Raw genomic sequence first — 7,079 nt, forward strand, 5'->3', positions numbered from 1 at the left:
GGTAAGCTAGAGAGTTTCCTCTTTCTCTGGACTTCACTCAAGGATGTCAGATTATAGATTTATCCTTGGGGCAGGACAAACAAATAACTACGGTAATCTCCCCTTATCTACAGGGGATATGTTCCAAGACCCCTAGTGGATCCCTAAAACCACAGATAGTTCTGAATCTTACATATACTACTATGTTTTTTCTTTTTTTCTTTTTTTTTTTTTTTTTTGAGACAGAATCTCACTCAGCCTTCCAGGCTGGAGTACAGTGGCACGATCTCAGCTCACCGCAACCACCATCTCCTGCGTTCAAGCAATTCTCCCGTCTCAGCCTCCGGAGTAGCTGGGATTACAGGCACCCGCCATCATGCCTGGCTAATTTTGTATTTTAGTAGAGACAGGGTTTCACCATGTTGGCCAGGCTGGCCTTGAACTCCTGACCTCAGGTGATCTGCCTGCCTCGGCCTCCCAAAGTGCTGGGATTACAGGTGTGAGCCACCATACCCGGCCACTATATTTTTTCTTATACATACATACATACCTATGATAAAGTTTATTTTATAAATTAGGCACAGTACAAGATTAACAACAATAATAAAATAGAACAATTATAACAATATGCTGTAATAAGGTTATGCAAATGTAATCTCTCCCTCCCCCTCTCTCTAAATATCTTATTGTACTATACTCACCTATTATTTATTTATTTATTTGAGACAGAGTCTTGCTCTGTTGCCCAGGCTGGAGTGTTGTGCCACAATCTCTGCCCACTGCAACCTCTGCTTCCCAGGTTCAAATGATTCTCCTGCCTCAGCCTCCCGAGTAGCTGGGATTACAGACACCCGCCACCACCCCTGGCTATTTTTTTGTATTTTTAGTAGAGACAGAGTTTCACTATGTTGGCCAGGCTGGTCTCGAACTCCTGACCACAAGTCATCCGACTGCCTTGGCCTCCCAAAGTGTTGGGATTACAGGCATGAGCCACCATGCCTAGCGTGTACTCACCTATTTTTAAAAACATTATTTATTTATTTATTTTAGAAACAAGGTCTCAGCTATGTTGTCCAGGCTGGTTTTGTTTTGTTTTGTTTTTGTTTTTTGTGTTTTTTTTTTTTTTTGAGATGGAATCTCACTCTGTCGCCCAGGCTAGAGTGTAGTGGCATGATCTTGGCTCATTGAAACCTCCACCTTCCGGATTCAAGTGATTCTCCTGCCTCAGCCTCCCAAGTAGCTGGGATTACGGGCATCCACCACCATGCCTGGCTAATTTTTTTGTATTTTTTAGTAGAGGTGGGGTTTTGCCATGTTGGCCAGGCTGGTCCCGAACTCCTGACCTCAGGTGATTTGCTTGCCTGTGCTTCCCAAAGTGTTGGGATTACAGGCGTGAGCTATCACACCCAGCCAAGGCTTATCTTGAACTCCTGGCCTCAAGCAATCCTTCTGCCTCCACCTCCCGAGTACCTAGGATTATAGGTGGGAGCCCTGCAGCCAGTTTGTACTCAACTATTTTTGGACCTCAATTGACCTGAAGTAATTGAAACTACGGAAAGCGAAACCATGGATGGGGGATTACTGCATATGTTGACCCATCAAGCACTGTACTTCTTTCTTCATTGTAGGGGGTGCAGATGATTGGAATCTGTCATATTAGAGGGCATATTTTGTCAAACTTCAGATTATGTGACCTATAGAAACTTCACTAGGTAAGCAGCCCTGTAAGTTTTGAAGATTTATTTTCTGCTTTCTCATATTTTATTTTATAAAGACATGTATGGATATCTACTTCTTGCTCTCCATTATTATTGTGTCACTATTGGAGAGAACTAGTAATGACCTGTGGGGTAATAAATGGTAAAGTTATCAGCAGATAAAACCTGTGGCATGCACTTTGAGATTTAGCATACCCTCCAGGCAGAGCAGTAAAGGTCTATAGCTACCCCTACCTGATGAATGCAAACTACCTCCAATTTCCTCTGTTTCTTAAATTAAGAAAAATACAGCATTGTCACATAAATACTTCCATATCAAATACGAAAGGCCATTTTGATTTTCTCCAATAGAAAGACCACATCTAGAATGGGAATTGCTAGTTATTACCAGATTAAGTCTATAACATATTACTATGATTCAAGCCCTTCACTGTTTTACACTTGCTTAACTGGAAAGCTAAATGTGGATATGAAAGGAATCTTGCATCCATCTTGCATCTGTCATATGCCAAATGTTTCTGATATCTTAACATTATTTAGCGTGGGCTAAAGTTGGATCCAGGTTTGCATGAGTCTACTTAGTAAATTGTTACAATCTCAGCCGGGCATGGTGGCTCATGCCTGTAATCCCAACCCTTTGGGAGGCTGAGGCAGGCAGATCACCTGAGGTCAGGAGTTCAGGACCAGCCTGGCCAACATGGTGAAACCCCATCTCTACTAAAACTACAAAAATTAGCTGGGCATGGTGGTGGGCACGGTGGTGGGTGCCTGTAGTCCCAGCTACTCAGGAGGCTGAGGCAGGAGAATTGCTTGAACCAGGGAGGCGGAGGTTGCAGTGAGCCGAGATCACGACATTGCACCCCAGCCTGGGTGACAGAGCAAGACTCCATCTCAAACAAACAAACAAACAAACAAACAAAACAAAACAAAAAAACAGAAACACAGACACTGATGAGGCAGGAGTTCTGAAAGATCAATACCCATTGAAGAAATTCAAATGGTGGTCAAAAATGTATACCCAAGAAAGGTACTAGACCAAGACAATTATATAAGTAAGCTCTATAATGCTTTGAAGACTATATTATCCCAATGTTTTCTTTAAATGTGTACAAATATGATAATTTATTAATATTTTCTATGGAGCTAGCAAAATACTGATTCCTCTCAAACTGAATAGCTCTCCAAAAAAAAAAAAAAACTATAGATAAATTTCACTTACAAATATATGCCAATGTACACAAAATTCTGTTGGGAGACACTCTGTGGGTCTCTTGTGTTTCTGCATGTCTTACAAATAGAGGTACTAACTGCCCTTTTGTTCCAGACTATATTTTCTTTTCTTTTTTTTTTTTTTTGAGACAAAGTCTCGCTCTTGTCCCCCAGGCTGGAGTGTGATGGCACAATCTCATTTCACTGCAACCTCCACCTCCTGGGTTCAAGTGATTCTCCTGCCTCAGTCTCCCGAGTAGCTGGGATTACAGGCACCCACCACTGTACCTGGCTAATTTTTGTATTTTTTTAGTAGAGACAGGGTTTCACCACGTTGGTCAGGCTGGTATCGAACTCCTGACCTCAGGTGATCCACCCGCCTCGGCCTCCCAAAGTGCTGGGATTACAGGCGTGAGCCACCGTGCCCGGCCCCAGACTATATTTTCAAAGATGTTTGTACAATCAACAACTTCGGAAGATAGTGATAGAACCTCTATCCTGAGCAGAACACAGGTTTGCTTACTGCCTAGTGTGATACAAATAATGTTTCCCTCTAGTAGCTTTGTTAACTTCTCTTTATAAAAGATTTAGTCTCCCTAAGCTTGGAGTTGCTTAGCTGTGGCACAAGCCCTGCTGTGTGTATAGCATCCGTTCCGGCCCCTTCACTCTGTCCCTGTGGTACTTGTGGGGCAAGGGAATCCAAGGGAACATGATGTTTATGCCACTTGCTATGCTGTGAGTAATGAAGTCCTTTGCCTCTGAACCAGGAGTCTCGTATTTTGTCAGTATGCATGACACTATAGCAGGCTAACTTGTTAGCTTCCAAGTGGGTTAAAAATCTCAGACCTTTCATGGTTCAAAACAGTTTTAAATGATTATCAGGTTGAATTGACTAATGTATCAAAATATCACATATCATGGCAAAATAGAGTGGATTCTAGTTATTAAGGGATGATTCAACATCAGAAAATCTGTTAATGTAATTGACTATATAGTAAGAGAATAAGGAAACAAAGCATAAAGCATATGCTGAAAAACTGTTTGTGTCTGAGGCATTCTAAGAATTTTTCTGTTTCATGGGTGAACTTTTTCTTGTTTGCTTGTGTGTATGTTTTGAGATGGAGTTGCCTGGGCTGGAGTGCAGTGGCACAATTTTGGCTCACTGCAACCTCTGCCTCCCAGGTTCAAGCAATTCTCCTCAAGTGATTCTCCTGCCTCAGCCTCCAAAGTAGCTGAGATTACCAGTGTGCACTACCACGCCTGGCTAATTTTTGTATTTTTAATAGAGATGGGGTTTCACCATTTTGGCCAAGCTGGCCTCGAACTCCTGACCTGAAATGATCCACTCCTCTCAGCCTCCCAAAGTACTGGGATTACAGGTGTGAGCCACCGCATCTGGCCCATGGGTGAGCTTTTTATACCCACATTTATTGTCCCAACACATAGGTTTGATCTAACTTCTGTCAGCTTACTATTTTTCTTCCTCTTTGCTGTTCTGCTCTGTTTCATGTTTACAGTTTGCTATGGGGAGTGTATTTTCTGTTTCTCTGCTTATCGATCCCAATGCAGCTAGTTCTGTCACTCAGTGGTTGCAAATCTTTCTTGAACTCTAGGCATCAGGTTCATCTTCTGAAAAATGAAAAGCGTATTTATTTGCTATCTCATGGGGCCTCACCTTTGCATCCTAACAACAATTTAGGAACACTTACTAGGTTAAACTATCTCTTGAATTCAATTTATTCAGTGTTCAAGGGAGAAAGGACCCTTTTCCCTCTGGGGTTTTGCCTGTCCTCTGCTAACTGTTGATAATTGGTTCCTGTCAGAATAATGAACTCCTACCTCTGATTGCCTGCCGGGCTTTTGCAAGGAAAAAGGACTGCGAAAGAAATTCAGCTTGTTTTTGAGGCTCTAAACATTTCCTACTACTGGAACAACTAACCAACAACCAGCCAGCCCAACCAAACAAACAAAATCCCCTAACTCCTGGCAAAACCTTGCAGAGAAGGGCTCAGGTCTGGTCAGACCAGTACCAGTGCCTGCATTTAGCTGCTTCTCTCTTAAGGCTCACGCTTCGGTCTACACTTCAGTTCACTTTAATAAGAGGAGGGTCTGCCTTGACCTTCCCTTCTCCCTACCTCCACCCTCGTTTGGTATGGACCTGAGGCATAAGTACCTTCGCCTGCAGAGAGAGAGGGAATGTAGCATGAGCTCCACCCCACGGCACAGGAATTTGTACTGGTTACGCTGGAAGCAGCCCCCAGTAAATCTGCATCCTCCTTGGTCAAGGAAGGCCCTATTACTAGTGCATTTTGGGCCTTGCCTTTTTCTTTGCCCCCTCTCCAGGACTGGGCTATAGGATGTCGTGGGCCCTTTTGTTTGCATCTGTACTAGGGTTTCCCTCTCACTGTTGGGCTCACCCCAAGACAAGGCAAAAACAAGGCAAAACCCGTCTCTTCCTTTCCTGGTATTGACTTTTTGGCTTGGGGAGGTACCTGGAAGGCCGGTGCTCACCCACACCCGGCAGGTTTGAAATTTCTGCTCTAAGGCACTGGGCACAATCCCCAGGACTCCACTGGAATTACAAAAGATTTGCAAAGCTCTCTGCAGGAAACTCCTTTTTCTGATATTCAAGGTGTGTTTTCTGGTCTTTCATTTGAGAGACTGCCAAAGCAGATAAAAATCTATTCCCAAAGTACCCTAAAGCAGTCTTTCATTCCACCCACAGGAAATCCCTGATAAAGAGGGCAGGGGGCTTTCTTTCCTCAATCCTCTTGGTCAGGAGAAAGCAACTCTTGAAGCCAGAATTAGCCTCTGCAAGCCTGTTTCTGGGCAAACATATCCGCACCCTCTGCAAAATACAGCTGGAAGTACCCAGAGCAGAACAACTAGTGCCCTGTTGAGAGCTTCAAGATCCAGATTTTAAAGCTTGTTTATAAGCCACTCTTAAGTGTATATTCTTTCTTCTTTTTTTGTTTATTTAAAAAAAAATCAGCCATTTTACATGCCATAAAAATTCAACCAACTAATTTAAGTGTGTATTCTGTTGCGTTTTATCCATGCTTCAGAACAGGCATCGCTGAGTGGAAGAGGAGTCTTATTAAAAGGGTTCAAGTGATGCTGGAACACGGTAGCTGATTGTCAGAGCCTGACAGGTGACACAGAAAGAACATCTTGACTGGGCACAGTGGCTCACGCGTGTAATCCTAGCACTTTGGGAGGCCGAGGTGGGCAAATCACCTGAGGTCAGGAGTTCGAGACCAGCCTAGCTAACATAGTGAAACCCTGTCTCCACTAAAAATACAAAAATTACCCAGGCATCGTGGCACATGCCTGTAGTCCCGGCTACTTGGTAGGCTGAGACATGAGAATTGCTTGAACCCGGGAGGTGGAGGCTGCAGTGAGCTGAAATCATGCCACTGCACTCCAGCCTGGGCAACAGAGTGAGACTCTGTCTCAAAAAAAAAAAAAAAAAAAAAAAAAGTCAAAATATCTAGAAGACAGGATCTAGGCCCTAGCAAGTTGGAAAACAGACCGCCGCACAAACTTGGGGAAACTCCATCTTCCCCAACTTAATGGGATCCCTCCAGAAGAGATTTAAGAAGGCAGGGTAGGTCTAGATCAGGAGTTAGTAAACCACAGCGCTTGGGCCAGATCCCATCCACTGCCTGTTTTTGCATAGCCTGAGTTAATGATTTTTACATTGTTAAATGGTTGGAAGAAATCAGATGAGTACTCTTTATTGACACATAAAAATTATATAAAATTTTGTACTCGCTTCAGCAGCACATATACTAAAATTGGAATGATACAGAGAAGTTTAGTATGGGCCCTGCACAAGCATGACATGCAAATTCGTGAAGCATTCCATATTTTTTATTTTTTGAGACAGAGTCTTGTTCTGTTGCCCAGGCTGGAGTGCAGTGGCATGATCTTGGCTCACTTCAACCTCCACTTCCTGGATTCAAGTGATTCTCCTGCCTCAGCCTCCTGAGTAGCTGGGATTACAGGCATGCACCACCATGCTTGGATAATTTTTTTGTATTTTTAGTAGAGACGGGGTTTCACCATATTGGCCAGGCTGGTTTCGAACTCCTGACCTCAAGTGATCCATCTGTCTCGGCCTTCCAAAATGCTAGGATTACAGCTGTGAGCCACCATGCCCAGCTGTGTATT

General features: G+C 43.4%; 1 non-coding gene across 1 annotated transcript; it reads left to right on the forward strand.

The window, feature by feature from the left end:
- Positions 1-6,673: 6,673 nt before the first annotated feature.
- Positions 6,674-6,780, forward strand: LOC112439044 (U6 spliceosomal RNA). The gene has a single exon (XR_003027341.1). It is a non-coding gene; the product is annotated as a U6 spliceosomal RNA (small nuclear RNA).
- The last annotated feature ends 299 nt before the right edge of the window (positions 6,781-7,079 follow it).

Source organism: Pan paniscus, chromosome 12 (assembly GCF_029289425.2).
Source record: "Pan paniscus chromosome 12, NHGRI_mPanPan1-v2.0_pri, whole genome shotgun sequence".
NCBI classification, from domain to species: Eukaryota; Metazoa; Chordata; class Mammalia; order Primates; family Hominidae; genus Pan; species Pan paniscus.